Genomic DNA, 16,802 nt, shown 5'->3' on the forward strand with positions numbered 1-16,802 from the left:
ATTCATTTGTAGACTATATTATTAGAAATTTGAATATCGGTGTGAATTTATGCATAAAATAGGAATACTACCCATCATTTCTTAAATTCATGGGCCTAAGAAATTTTCTTAAGTATTACTTTCACCAGTGGAATTTTTTTTACTCTATATTGTCATCTTACATTTTATGATGCTGCTATTTAAACACCTGTTTGCATTCAACTTTTTCATTTTAATGAAAAAATTAGGTTAGAAGTTAATTACTTTCTCTAAAATTAAATCCATATGTTTGTTTGTTTGTTTGTTTGTTTGTTTGTTGATCTATTACTAATGCATTGTATTACTATTACATTACAATCGCTATGAAAAACCATCAATCAATTTTGATATTACTTGAACCGCTAAGGAATTATCTTCAAAGTATTAAACTGTAAACACCTTAATGGTTAATTAACTTGCCGATTAGTACAGTAAACTTTTATTATTAAAATAATAAAGATTTAAAGATTATTATTTAAATTTCTAAAATGCTGTTTAAAATGTAATGTATCTATTGTATTATGTTTAGGTACTACTGCCTGCAAGATGGATATGCTGTCTGTAGCATTAATTAAAGTGTATAGATAAAAGCATAATGTAATGTACCTTTTTCAATCTTCTAAACTCCCTTTGTAACTTCTATATTCTTTTTTTGGAGTTGTCGATTGTATTAATTCTATTTTGGGATTTTTTTATCTATCAATGATAAAATTGTATTAATTTGCTTGTAATTTGAATTTATTCTAGGTGGTTCCAAAAGACTACAAAACCATGGCTGCATTATCAAAAGCGATTGCCAAAAATGTACTATTTTCTCATTTAGATGAAAATGAGAGGTCTGACATATTTGATGCTATGTTTCCAGTTAATTTTCTTCCAGGGGAAGCTATCATTCAGCAGGGCGATGAAGGAGATAATTTTTATGTCATCGATCAGGGTGAAGTCGAGGTAAGTTTATGTTGTTTAAATGACGATTGTCTGGTTATTAATATGTAGCATTAAGAAGTTCTGATTATGAAACTTTTGCGATTTAAAATTTATAAAACATACTGAATTAAACTTCTTTTTGTTGTTTTACTTCTAAACATTTCCCTTTCCTGTATTTTTAGTATTTTTCAGTTTTTTTATATATGAGATATCCTCATAAATTGCTGCCAAAATAATTTTATTATTTGTATGTGCTACTTTTTCTTTGTTTAGTATTTTATTTATACAGAATTATCATAAAAGAATGGTTTTCGGTTTTGAACACGGTTTAAATTAAAACAGAATTACTTACAGTTTATGTTTTTTATTTTTCAAATTTGTCATCTCAAACATTTTTTTACATAATTAATAAATTTCAATATGTGTGCCCTTAGTCGCTCGACAAATGTCCAAACGATACTCAACTTCTCTCCAAACATTAGTTAACATTTCTTCGTTAACGGTTGTCATTGCTTCATTAATCCTGTTTTTTAAGCGGTTTAGGTCGCGAATCTTTTGTGTATAAACAACGCTTTTGAAGTACCCCCACAAGAAAAAATCGTAAGGTGTCACGTCTGGACTTCTTGGAGGCCAAAGTACGGGTCGTTGCCGGCCTATCCATCGATCTCCAAATTTTTTGTTCAAAGTGTCCGTGACCGATGCACTGAAGTGCGGGGGAGCACCATCTTGTTGGAAATGAAGTTGCTGAGGAAAGCAATAATTGGTTAACATGTCAAGATACACAACTCCATTAATTGTTTTTTCAGCAAATAAGAAACGCCCTGTTACACGATTTTTCATCACGCCACACCAAACATTAACTTTAGGGAAATCGCGTTTTTCTCAATAATTGCGTGTGGGTTTTCAGAGCCCCATATTCGTGAATTGTGTCTGTTAACACATCCATTCACATGGAATGTAGCTTTGTCTGTAAAAATTATATCATCTAAAAATGATTTGTTTTCACTTATTCTGTCCAACAGTTCAACAGCGAAATTGTAACGTTTTACACCATCATCGGGTTTCAATTCCTGCAGTATCTGGATTTTATAAATGTGTAATTTCAGTTTTTTATGTAAAACTTTGTGAACTGTTGATTTTGGAATACCTAATTCGACGATTCAACGACGCTCTGGGATGGACCTCCCAGAACTTCTAATTGCCGATCGTCTAATTAGTTCAACCGTTTCTTCTGGTACACTTGGTCTGCCGGTTGATTTCTGTTTCTTAACCGATCCAGTTTCTTTGAATCGTTTGAACCAACGTGTTATGTTATTTTTGTGTGTTGGATCTCTTCCGAATTCACGTCGAAATGCACGTTGAACTAAAATTATGGATTTTAATTCAGCCATAAATAAAACACACTCTGCTTTGTCTTTATCCGAGAACATAGTAACTCACTAAACTTACCGCAACAATACAAGAACTGACGTTGTGGTTACAACTGCTGATAAACAAACTTTTGGGTTGGAGGCTTTCAGGGATACCAATATAAGTTCTAGAAATTTCCCTACAATCTTCCTATGAATTACTGAAACCGCACCATTCTTTTATGGTAACCTTGTATTTTGTTTTATTGAAACTTAGTTGTTTAAACCCAAATGAATTACGGTTATTTTATTACAGGTTTATGTGAATTCTGAACTGGTTACAACAATCGGTGAAGGTGGAAGTTTTGGAGAATTGGTTCTTATTTATGGAACACCCAGGGCAGCTACTGTTCGTGCAAAAACAGATGTTAAATTGTGAGGCATTGATAGAGATTCTTACCGTCGTATCCTTATGGGCTCAACAATACGGAAACGCAAAATGTATGAAGAATTTTTGTCTCGTGTCTCCATACTCGGTTTGTACAAATTCTGTCTTTTTATTTTATTTACTTGTGTTTACCTTGTATTTTAATGTCTGTAGTAATTCATTATTTTAGTAGTTGCTATCTACATATCCAATATTCTAAGATGTGGTGTAGAAAAAGATGATATTTTTGCTTTTTTATAGTAACCTGCATTACATTTTCAAGATTCATAAATTCGTATGATTAAATCATTGCCACCAGTTTGAACTGGATTTGTAAAAGCCAATGAGCGCACACTTTGTGCTCAGTTTTTCCAGTCGGTAATTAAGATAATAGATATACTTAACTCTTCTTTGTTGTAAAATTTTATGGTGTCATACTCAATTCATCAACAGTAAATGAAGCACAAGGTACTTTTTCCAAAGGAATTTCACTTCCTACCAGCCAAATACCATTTCATAGTTTTTCACAGTAGCTTGATCAGTTGCTACACAATATACCCTTTTTATTCCTTAAAGTGAGCACATTTTTGTGTTCATTGTGACACTCATACCATTGGTTCCTTCAAGATATGCTTCCTCAGAAAAAATGCAATTTCTTATTCTTTTTTGCTAACTTCATAAAATACAAATAATGATAAACTCATTTACATGAAGTACAAATTTGCAAACGAACTGGACACATGCTAACCTTGAATTAAGAAATTAATTGAATTAATGTTACATAAATAAGATTTAATGTTTGTATTATTGATATGATAAAGCTGCAGAATATCAATAACGGTAGCCAATTACTAGTAATCTAAATTTTACATAAATCTGTAAACTAATTAAAGCTAAAATATGTTCAAATTTAAAATTATAAATCTATTAATAATAATTTATTTAGAAATAATGTTTTAGATTATTTAAATTATCAAGGTTTGGACTGAGTATTGCAGTTACGTCCAGAATGTTTGTCAAAAATATTCTGTTTCCTACCATGGAACCAGTCTGGTTTAAGGGTAACAGGGTTGTTTCACAACAATGGTTATACATTTGGCCCCTGAATTCTTTAAAATAAAGAAAGAAAATATAAAAACAGTGTGGAAAAAACTTGGGGCAAGGTAAAATAAATTATTGAACTTTTTTAAATCAAATTTACGTGACATATTCTGTTAACGAATTAAGTATAAATAAATAATTATTTTTCATTTTATTTATGAAAGTTTATTTTACTTGTTAAAGATATTTAAAATTATTTAGTATTATTTATAAGAATGAGAAAATAAAAATTTCATCAAAATTGTATAAACCATCGTATCAAAATGGTTCAACTTTGAAATTTCTGAAAACAGTATTGCGACTATTAGTGTTGTGGCTAAAATTATAGTTTTTGATTCCACTTTTTACTGGATTTTTCCTGTTTGTAATTACATAAATTGCAGATTAAATTTTGATGAAAGTTTATCTATCTTCGATCTGCTTTGAAAATTGTTTACATTGTGTCTTATTTTGGTAAGAATTGTTGTATGCATTTCTGTATTCGTTAAGAATGACAGTATTTTATACTCTTTTTAATATTATTGTTTAAAAAAGGGTTACTCTAACATTTCTTAAATTTCTTTATTTAATTTTTATACTGTTTGTTTTTTCTACTCTTTATCTTGGTTTATTTTTATATTTTTTTTTTTTTTACCAAAGTCATCGCATCACACTTGTGTGATAATTTGTCTAATTTTATTTTTTGATATTAATAGATAGACAGCCTGCTAGTCTGTTTATGCTTTAGAAAAGTAATACAGTAAATTTTATTTTACAGAGAGTTTAGATAAGTGGGAGAGATTAACAGTAGCAGATGCCTTAGAGCCAGTTTCATTTGAAGATCGTGAGACAATAGTACGACAAGGTGAGCCTGGAGATGACTTTTATATCATTTTTGAAGGTACAGCACTCGTCTTACAGTATAGAGCAGAGGGAGAAGAACCAACGGAAGTCGGACGATTACGACTTTCAGATTATTTTGGTATATCTTTTTTCACATTGTGCTTTATCACTTACACTTCATCATGAAGTTACATATAGTTATACGTAGATATGTACTAAGTGTCATATTAATTTGAAATTCATCAAGTCAAAATATTTTAATAACTCTGAAAAATCTTCTTTTTTTTTTAATAATTGTTGTGTAACTTTGTTCTGAATGTAATTAATTGTTCTTATGTACAATTCATAAATTGTTCGTGTACTGTTCTCAAATACGTATAGATAATTCATTCACAGTTATTGCGTAGTTAAAAGGTTTTTTTTAAGTTTTTACTTAACATATGTGATTCAGCACTATTCATCATGTAATTGTTTTGAGTTGTAAGAGTTCTATGTTGGCTAATCAACTTACCTATAGCAATGTGCGTTATTAAGATACATTTATCAGGCATGAATACATCAAATTATTTATTCAAAATATAATGTTGAGAACAGTTACTCCAATTTTGATAAATGAAGTGCCAAAATAAAGAATAGTCAGTTTTTATTTTTTTAATATGCGAGACCAGTATCTCTTTCAGAACGTAATTTAGTCAAGGTCACAAAATTATAAATATCATTAAAATACTGTACTCAGTTTAAGCCTTACTACTCTCCCCGTAATGGAATTATTGAACAAATTTATATCCAAAACCGTTTTCAAAGTTCAATAAAAACATTGGTAAAAGAATCATTCTCATCGGCTCGTGAGTTTTATAAACAAATATCTGTACACATACAACATAAAGACAAACTACATATTCAATTGACGTATAAAGAATTAGATAGATGCAGAAGATTAAATTAACTTATTTATTTGTGCAAGTTTACTAAAAAAAAAGGTGGCTAAATAAGAAGTAAAAGGTTTCTTACTGAATAAAAAAAAAAAAAAACATTTAAAAGCAAAAAAAAACCATATAATATAATAATTTATTAGTTGCTAATCTACAGATTTGTTTTCTGAATTAATTACCATTTATTTAATCTGTCTTTCCAAATGTGTGGCAGTTTTAGCAAACCATCAGTGGTGATCTATTCTTGATAGCATGACTGCCTCTTTTGAAAATATGTGTTGAATGTTTAATTGGGAGTTATGAGGTGGATTTTTGTATGCTATTCGTCTAGCATTGTTTATGGAATATGTGAATAGTTTTATTATTCTGAAATATAATCGGTTCTTTTAATTTCTGAACTTGAGAAATATATTCTCATCATTGTTTCCACATAAACAGTAAGGTAAGGTAGGTTTCTGCTTGGAAACAGAATATCTTCGTAGATGGATTTGGAACTTTCATTTGAGGTTATCATTTATAATGAAAATGTTAACAGTGGTAATTGCAATAACGGTTCCGTGAATGTTGATAATATCGGTGATATTTTTTTTACGATGATTAATAAATTACTGCTCTTTTTTTCTCTGGGAGTTGTTAATACACCTAACTCCCATCACTGTTCACAATATAGAAAAGACATTCTTACTCTTCTATACGGCTTCTTATTTTTTATATAATTTTGCATTTATTTATACTTTATATACTTTTATACATTTATGCTTCAAGAGTTCACAACATTTAATTGCTTTTTGATTTTCTCCAACAAAACTTATGATATTTAAGATTTTTTTTTTTTTTTTGTCTTCAGTCATTTGACTGGTTTGATGCAGCTCTCCAAGATTCCCTATCTAGTGCTAGTCGTTTCATTTCAGTATACCCTCTACATCCTACATCCCCAACAATTTGTTTTACATACTCCAAACGTGGCCTGCCTACACAATTTTTCCCTTCTACCTGTCCTTCCAATATTAAAGCGACTATTCCAGGATGCCTTAGTATGTGGCCTATAAGTCTGTTTCTTCTTTTAACTATATTTTTCCAAATGCTACTTTCTTCATCTATTTGCCTCAATACCTCTTCATTTGTCACTTTATCCACCCATCTGATTTTTAACATTCTCCTATAGCACCACATTTCAAAAGCTTCTAATCTTTTCTTCTCAGATACTCCGATTGTCCAAGTTTCACTTCCATATAAAGCGACACTCCAAACATACACTTTCAAAAATCTTTTCCTGACATTTAAATTCATTTTTGATGTAAACAAATTATATTTCTTACTGAAGGCTCGTTTAGCTTGTGCTATTCGGCATTTTATATCGCTCCTGCTTCGTCCATCTTTAGTAATTATACTTCCCAAATAACAAAATTCTTCTACCTCCATAATCTTTTCTCCTCCTATTTTCACATTCAGTGGTCTATCTTTGTTATTTCTACTACATTTCATTACTTTTGATTTGTTCTTGTTTATTTTCATGCGATAGTTTTTGCGTAGGACTTCATCTATGCCGTTCATTGTTTCTTCTAAATCCTTTTTACTCTCGGCTAGAATTACTATATCATCAGCAAATCGTAGCATCTTTATCTTTTCACCTTGTACTGTTACTCCGAATCTAAATTGTTCTTTAACATCATTAACTGCTAGTTCCATGTAAAGATTAAAAAGTAACGGCGATAGGAAACATCCTTGTCTGACTCCCTTTCTTATTAGGGCTTCTTTCTTATGTTCTTCAATTGTTATTGTTGCTGTTTGGTTCCTGTACATGTTAGCAATTGTTCTTCTATCTCTGTATTTGAACCCTAATTTTTTTAAAATGCTGAACATTTTATTCCAGTCTACGTTATCGAAAGCCTTTTCTAGGTCTATAAACGCCAAGTATGTCGGTTTGTTTTTCTTTAATCATCCTTCTACTATTAATCTGAGGCCTAAAATTGCTTCCCTTGTTCCTATACTTTTCCTGAAACCAAATTGGTCTTCTCCTAACACTTCTTCCACTCTCCTCTCAATTCTTCTGTATAAAATTCTAGTTAAGATTTTTGATGCATGACTAGTTAAACTAATTGTTCTGTATTCTTCACATTTATCTGCCCCTGCTTTCTTTGGTATCATAACTATAACACTTTTTTTGAAGTCTGATGGAAATTCCCCATTTTCATAAATATTACACACCAGTTTGTATAATCTATCAATCGCTTCCTCACCTGCACTGCGCAGTAATTCTACAGGTATTCCGTCTATTCCAGGAGCCTTTCTGCCATTTAAATCTTTTAATGCTCTCTTAAATTCAGATCTCAGTATTGTTTCTCCCATTTCATCCTCCTCAACTTCCTCTTCTTCCTCTATAACACCATTTTCTAATTCATTTCCTCCGTATAACTCTTCAATATATTCCACCCATCTATCGACTTTACCTTTCGTATTATATATTGGTGTACCATCTTTGTTTAACACATTATTACATTTTAATTTATGTACCCCAAAATTTTCCTTAACTTTCCTGTATGCTCCGTCTATTTTACCAATGTTCATTTCTCTTTCCACTTCTGAACACTTTTCTTTAATCCACTCTTCTTTCACCAGTTTGCACTTCCTGTTTATAGAATTTCTTAATTTCCGATAGTTCCTTTTACTTTCTTCATCACTAGCATTCTTATATTTTCTACGTTCATCCATCAGCTGCAATATATCGTCTGAAACCCAAGGTTTTCTACCAGTTCTCTTTATTCCGCCTAAGTTTGCTTCTGCTGATTTAAGAATTTCCTTTTTAACATTCTCCCATTCTTCTTCTACATTTTCTACCTTATCTTTTTTACTCAGACCTCTTGCGATGTCCTCCTCAAAAATCTTCTTTACCTCCTCTTCCTCAAGCTTCTCTAAATTCCACCGATTCATCTGACACCTTTTCTTCAGGTTTTTAAACCCCAATCTACATTTCATTATCACCAAATTATGGTCGCTATCAATGTCTGCTCCAGGGTAAGTTTTGCAGTCAACGAGTTGATTTCTAAATCTTTGCTTAACCATGATATAATCTATCTGATACCTTGCAGTATCGCCTGGCTTTTTCCAAGTGTATATTCTTCTATTATGATTTTTAAATTGGGTGTTGGCAATTACTAAATTATACTTCGTGCAAAACTCTATAAGTCGGTCCCCTCTTTCATTCCTTTTGCCCAGCCCGTATTCACCCACTATATTTCCTTCCTTGCCTTTTCCAATGCTTGCATTCCAATCTCCAACTATTATTAAATTTTCATCTCCTTTTACGTGTTTAATTGCTTCATCAATCTCTTCGTATACACACTCTACCTCATCATCATCATGGGCGCTTGTAGGCATATAAACGTTAACAATCGTTGTCGGTTTAGGTTTTGATTTTATCCTTATTACAATGATTCTATCGCTATGCGTTTTGAAATACTCCACTCTCCTCCCTATCTTCTTGTTCATCACGAAACCTACTCCTGCCTGCCCATTATTCGACGCTGAGTTAATTACTCTAAAATCACCTGACCAAAAGTCGCCTTCCTCTTCCCACCGAACCTCACTAATTCCTACTATATCCACATTCACCCTATCCATTTCCCTTTTTAAATTTTCTAGCCTACCAACCTTTTTTAAGCTTCTAACATTCCACGCTCCGACTCGTAGAATGTTATTTTTTAATTTTCTGGTGACCCCTTCCTTAGTAGTCCCCACCCGGAGATCCGAACGGGGGACTATTTTACCTCCGGAATATTTTACCAAGGAAGGCGCCTCCATTATTGTTATGTGAAAATGCAGAGCCACATTTTCTTGGAAAAAAAAAGCAGCTGTAGTTTTCCATTGCTTTCAGCTGCGCAGTACTCAGAGGACTGAGTGATGTTGATACGGCCGTTTAAGTCGTCCTGACTCACGCCCCTAACAACTACTGAAAGAGCTGCTGCCCTCTTTCAGGAATCATTCCTTAGTCTGGCTCTCAACAGATACCTCTCCGATATGGTTGCACCTTCGGTCCAGCTACTCTGTATCCCTGAGCACTCAAGCCCCCTCACCAACGGCATGGTCTCATGATTCATAGAGGAGGTTTAAGAGGAGGAGGTATTTAAGATTAATTAATTAATATTAAATCTATTTTTGAATAACAAATAAATATTTGATTAATTATAAATGTATTATTTCGATTATTTTTATTTACATTTCTTTATTAGAAGTTGAATTTGAAATACGCGCGTGGCTCGACTGTGAGAAGAACTCGAGCAAGTGATCGGCTCATTTTGGGCGAGTTCGTGGCTCCTCACCGTCTTGTCACGAGACACAAGAAGCGGTGGAGTCGTGATATATTAAAAAAAAAATTATTTTTATTATTATATGTCGGTTACGTGAAACGAGATATTTAAGAAAAACATGGTCCTCCTAGGTGGCGGTTAGGTCGTGTTATTTCAAAAAAACTTGATTTATGGTCCGATTTGTTTCGTATGCAGAATATATATTACGTTCGGGAAACGAGATATTTTTGCAAAACATGGACCTCCTAGGTAGTGGTGCGGTCGTAATATTTCAAAAAAAATTATTTATAGTCCGGTTTGATTCATATTCAGAATATATATTACTTACGTGAAACGAGATGTATTTGAAAAACATGGACCTACTAAACGGTGGAAAGGTCGTGATATATCAAAAAAATTTACTTATGATCCGATTTGTTTCGTATTTTGAATATATTTACTTACGTGAAATGAGTTATTTTTGCAAAATGTGGACCTCCTAGGTGGTGGTGGAGTCGTGATATTTCAAAAAAAATTATTTACGGTCCGATTTGGCTCATCAGAATATATATTTGTTACGTGAAACGAGATATTTTTGTTTTTCAAAAATATCTCGTTTCACGGAACCACCTACAAGGTGGTTCCTTGATATTAAAAAAACAATTATCTAACAGTGCGATTTAGTTCATATTCAAAATACGCTTTAATTACGTGAAACGAAATATTTTTGCATAACATGGACCTCTTAGTTAGCGTTGGGGGGTCGTGATATTTAAAAAAAAAATTATTTATTGTCCGATTTGACTCGTATTCAGAATATATATTAGGTACGTAAAAGAGATATTTTTGCAAAATACGGCGGACCTTCTAGATGGTGGTGGAGTCGTGATATTTAAAAAAAAAATTATTTGGTTCATATTCAGAATATATTTACTTACGTGAAATGAGATATTTTTGTAAAACATGGACGTTCTAGGTTGCGGTAGGATCGTGATATATCAAACAATTTTTTTCTTATAGTCCGATTTGGTTCATATTCAGAATATATATTAGTTACGTAAAACGAGACATTTTTTCGTAGCGATGCGGTCGTGTTATTTGAAAATAAATTTATTTACGGTCCGATATTGCTATAATTCAGAATATATATTAGTTACGTGAATAGAGATATTTTTCCAAATCGTGGGACCTCCTAGGTAGTGGTGGAATAGTGATATTTCAAAAATTATTTTTCTACGGTCCGATTATTACGTGAAACGAGATATTTTTTGCGTGGTGGTGGGGTATTGTTATTTCAAAAGTTTTTTATTGTCAGATTCGGTTCATGTTGAGAATATATATTAGTTACGTGAAGCGAGATATTTCTGCCGATCATGGACCTCTTAGGTGGTGGTGGAGTCGTAATATATCAACAAAAAAATTATTTATGATTTGATTTGCATCATATTCAGAATATATATTATTTATGTGATACGAGAAATTTTTGTTGAAATACCACCACCACCGCGCAAAAATATCTCGTTTCACGTATGTAATATATATTCTGAATATGAACCTAATCGGACCATAACTAAATTTTTTTTTTAAATATCATGTACCTTCCCTCTATCTAGGAGGTCCAAGTTTTACAAAAATATCTCATTTCACGTAAGTAATTATATTCTGAATATAAATCAAATCGGACATAAATAAATTTTTTATGAAATATCACGACTTCACAACCACCTAGGAGGTCCATGTTTTGCAAAAAATCTCGTTTCACGTAACTAATATATATTCTGAATATGAACCAAATTCGACCGTAAGTAAATTTTTTTGATGTATTACGACCTTACCGCCATTTAGTAGGTCCATCCACGGCTTGCTTTAAAATCAACTTTATTCAGCGATTTAGCGATTTGACGACCATATGATTGATATATTTCTGTCGTGACAGCATAACCTCATTTCCTTTTTTTCGATACAGTCGTACAACTTTTTTTCTATGTCGGTGTATTTCTGTTTTAAGCCACGAAAACCCCTTTTATTATCAGTGCCTTTCGCCAGAAGCGGTTTCTTCTTACGCCAGTCTAGAATGCGGCTTTCATCTACGTCAAATTTTCTTCCTGCCTCCCGATTTACAATTTTTTCAGCCTCTTCTAAAACGCTTAGTTTTTCATTTACCGTAAAAGATCGTAGACGCTGTCCTTTTGTACTAACTTTAACGCCGTAATTAACATAAATTACCGTATTAAACTTTACAAGATAAACTAAACAGATAAACTGCACATATACAAACAGTACAACGGCTATGGCGAATAGGCAAGACGACGACGGGCAAGTGATACTGAAAGTAGAGTGTCATTAGAACCGGATGCAGCGTATATGGAAGTGTTCATTTTTCGGCTATACGTCCTGCAGATTCTAACATATGCTTTCCCGGCGTAGGGAGCTTTGTTGAACTCCACGCTTCAAAAAAAATTAGAAGCCGTCCAAAACATAGCGTTGCGGAAGATATTTGGAGCACCGTGGTTCGTCAGAAACGTCACTCTTCGCTACGATGCGGGATTATACACCGTATCCGAGGTGGGGGTGGCGCAGGCCCGCAGACTGTTCCGGAGAGCGGCCGTACTCCACAGGGTATAAGAAAACCGCCTCGTGCCGTATTAAACGAACCGTCGTGAAGAGGCGGTACGAGAGTCAAAGATGACAAACCGGGCTTAGAAGCCTCTATATCGCGTAACCTATAAATGGAAACCGCACGAAAATTCCGGCCGCGAAAGTTTGAAAAACCGTTTTCGCGATTAAATTTTGTTAAAACTATAAAAAGCTAACCTACACCCCACACCGTCCTACGAAGAGACCGCGATTTCATTTAGTCGGCATATGCGACTCCCTCCGGAGAACGGGGTGCATTTCTTCCTCCAAATAACTAGGGCTCCGGTAGGGGCACTCCTGTTAGCCCATAGGTGCTGGTACCGAAAGGACTTGAGTGGATGGACCGAAGGGGAATCACGCCGGGATTACTAGACTCAAAAGCTTAGCGTCTCACGGTCAGAACCGGTAAATAAATTTCACGACGGTCCATACGGATAGGAACGAAAATTACCAAATCCGTCCGTAAATAAAACTTAAAATTTATAACCGCCACTAAATAACCGATGACAGCAGCAAGGGACATTGTCCAGGCTCTGCGATCTGTAGGGAGAAATATTGAAACTCCCGCCATTCTTGCGTTCCCGTATCCAAGTGTAATTCACGAAGGAGAGTAAATGATGCAACACGCTATTTTAAGCGGCGTAAATTTCTTCTTGTGTAAAGTTCCGAAAGATTTAATCTTCTTGTCAACAGCAATAAGAGAATCTCCTACACGACGTTTAATAATTTCAGTGTATTTCTATCAGAAAAAAATATATCCAACAGCCAGGAAAATACGCCGTTAGATGGATATCGAAAAGAAATTTCTCCGTAAAAGTAATAATCACGTTGTACTGTTTCCACCGATGTAAAGAACAGCGTTCGTTCGAAATCCTCTAACGTTTCGATATAAAACATCAACGTTAGTGTAACTAATTTGATGTCAGTTTGCAACGTCTACGTTATATATTTTGTGTTCCTTCAGCGCTCCGTAAAATATAAGGGAAACATTTTCTTCGGCCAGAACTCTGGGTCAACACCTCTTCATTATGACACTGTAATACGACCGCATGAAATCCTGTATCCTTTATCCTCGGTTTTGATCTTCGCACAACCGGTTTTTATATAAACTCATTTTTTAAATTTTAATAGATCGTTAAATTTAATAAATACTGTCGTTTTATCTCCGGGATTTAAAGTTGAATTACAAGAACAAATAATCGGTTTACGTTCACCGTTCTGCAATCATCGCGTATGAATCTTGTCACACCGTTAAAAACTAGGAAGTCGTAATCTTCGTCCGTAATACCGATACATTTCAAATCCAATACCGTTGTTAAGCCGCAGAACGGCCTGAATGTATATAAGTCCATCTACCGACACTTCTTCGAGGTAGAATACAAAGACTGATAAATTTTATGTCGGCCTAAGTGCTAATGATGACCGAAAATAGAGGGCTGTGAAATTGAAAACTAGATTAGAACAAGTTATTTTTGTTATTATTATTACTCGTTACTATCGTTATCATTTACACTACACGATATTTTCTTTTGAAAATATCTTAGAAGAGATAGTCTGTACCTGGGGCTAGAAGACTAGAAGCGAATTTATGATGACTATAATTACTCCACCGAGACGTATTCTGATTTATCAAATCCGTTAGGATATTCCTATGTTACTGTGTTTCTATCGCAGCAAACGCGTTTTCATGATGTTAGTTTTACTTTTTGGAATGCAGTACGGCATATAAGAATGAACTTTCATAACATTTTGCTTCTTTGAGAACCGATCTGATATCTTTTTTTATTTTATATAGATTGAGGGCTTTAAAGGATAACTTGGCAATCGGTAAGATACTAAATACTTATGTACGGTCACCTCCGTACCTTATTACGGGATTTAAAAAAATAAAAATTATGCCGGGATTATGTTGTATGTCGCTAAGGAGTTACTAGATATTTACAATGATTTTACGAATTCGGCTTCAAACTATTGCAAACATATCTACTTTAAAAATCCGCACAAAAATAATCCTGTATTAGATGAATCGATGCGGAAAATGAATAAACGAAAAATTCTCTAAACGTATGAACGCTTTTAATTCGGTATTCGGTCTTTTTATAATATTGTTATTCGTATGTTTCGGAGAACGGTTGATTTTAGTTCCTTTGGACTTATTAGCGAAAGAAGAATCGACAATTCTTATGATCGGATCGCTTTTAGGAAGAATTATCTATTTGTTGTCGGTTTATGTGCTGGCCGACGTAGGAACAAAATTTTCCAATTTGATAAGTTGTAATTACAATTTCATCAATAAGATTTATGAAACTTTCTTGAAATCGCAAATCATTATCGATATCGAAGAAAATACGATGATAATAGTTCTGTACTGACTATTACGTTCGTTGAATTTCCAGAACGCGATGTACGATGCACACTTCGCCCGGTTAAGAAGTCAAAGCGAAAAAAAGATCTTTTTATCAATTATTACATAGGTGTTATAAATGTACTAAATTGTCTATTCGAGTCGAAAAATATTTAACTCGGAAAGGCTAAAAAATGTCTTAAGGAGATGAAAAATGTACGCGCTAACGACAAAAAAATAAATCTCCTTAATTTCAAAGAATTCAAATTAATCTTTGCCGAAGGTAAAACTTCTGTTTAAAAATGTACAATTAAAGATGAAAGCGACTTATTAAAACTCATACACCCTAAAATAATTACATTACTCTTAACTAATTATATGTAAATAATCTTTCGATGTAAACGGCTTATCTTTAAACACATGCACACAAAACAGCTGTTATTCAATGTGTAAAATTAGTTCTATTCGTCAGAGAATATTCATTTTAAAAACGTTACCGCTAGTTTTTACTGAAGGTAAGGTTTTTCTTTGTAGAAATTGTAACGTAAAAAAAAATTATTTTAAGTCAACTTAAAAAGAGGAAAAAACACGTCGCAAAAGTCAATCGTTTCCTTCGGCTATTCACCTATGAATACGAGGTTCCGTATCCGTAGGTGAACGGGTGTGGGAAAGTAGTATACATCTCAAGGAATCTTGAAGTTAGCTGTTGAATAGGTGGAATATTGAGATATACGTAAAAAAAATGTATCGTTGCAGTTGAATCGGCGATGGGATTTGAAATTGTCTTTGAATAAATATTCGGGTTCTCGTTAAAGCAGTTTATTACAGCAGTTATCTGATGGCAGGAATAAAAAATTCAGTATTTTTTTATCTAAACATTTAAGTTACGGTGAGTTTATAAAATATTTTTTTTATAAAACTGTATTCTAATTTACATTCAAACAATAAATTCCGAACACAATTTCAGACAGACTCTAAAGCACATGTAACAACTACTTTCCTGTTACATCAAACATCTCGATATTTGCCTGTTCAAACAACCAACTAAAAACGCTCCTGTAATCTTCAGAATCCGTTCAGTTATTTATATAATAATTAAACAGACGTTACTCAGAAATTCCCAACGCGCTTTCAAATCACCCTGATATTTATTTTACTAACGTATGTTAATTATACATTAATTGGATTACGGGTATCTAAGACCTATCGCTAAAAATATCCATCTATCCTTAATGTTACCAGATAAAAAGTATTTTTCACCTACGTTGAATCTTATTTAATTTATTTATTTACAGTAGATCTCTTCTTTTGGTATTTGTTTCTTTTAAAGGGAGAAGACATCTAAGACAAATTTTATTTGTTCATTCAATTTCCTTTCGTTTTGTTTGTGAACAGCTGAAAGAATTTTAACGTAGAATCCTAGAAGATTGAAAGCGAACGGGCTATTTTTGTATCGGTTGAATGCCAAACCCCAATCAGATGCTATTTTTGTTCATTACTCGATGTGTTCTTTATATTTTTTGTAACTTACATTACCGGGTTTAGGTTGAACCTATCCAATTTCATCAAATAATCAGTGGCTTAACCAGAACTTCTGTCTACCTTTCTTTCGACAGTTTCTTTTTAATGTTTTTTCTTGGATCTTATCCTAATAGACAACGTAGGGGCTCAAGTATCCGTTAAGTACGTAACAAACGCTAAATATTTAAAGTATTATGTTTATTAAAAATTCAATATTTATAATCTCTTTTTAGCATAATTGCAGAATTTTCATTCGATCTCCAAGCTTTAACCTACCACATAATTTTACGGTTATACTCGTATATGTAGAAAAAAAATGATATTATATTTGATATATTTGATTAGTTTTGTAAGCGGTTTTAAATCGGATAAAAACTTTTTGCACAACTTACGTACAATAATTAAATAATTTTCTTTAATACATTTTGAACTATAATA

General features: G+C 33.0%; 1 pseudogene; it reads left to right on the forward strand.

Moving 5' to 3' along the window:
- The first annotated feature begins 769 nt into the window (after positions 1–769).
- Positions 770–16,802, forward strand: part of LOC142326337 (cAMP-dependent protein kinase type I regulatory subunit-like) — a 57,945-nt pseudogene continuing 41,912 nt past the window's right edge.

The sequence above is a fragment of the Lycorma delicatula genome, chromosome 6 (assembly GCF_047948215.1).
Source record: "Lycorma delicatula isolate Av1 chromosome 6, ASM4794821v1, whole genome shotgun sequence".
Taxonomy (NCBI): Eukaryota; Metazoa; Arthropoda; class Insecta; order Hemiptera; family Fulgoridae; genus Lycorma; species Lycorma delicatula.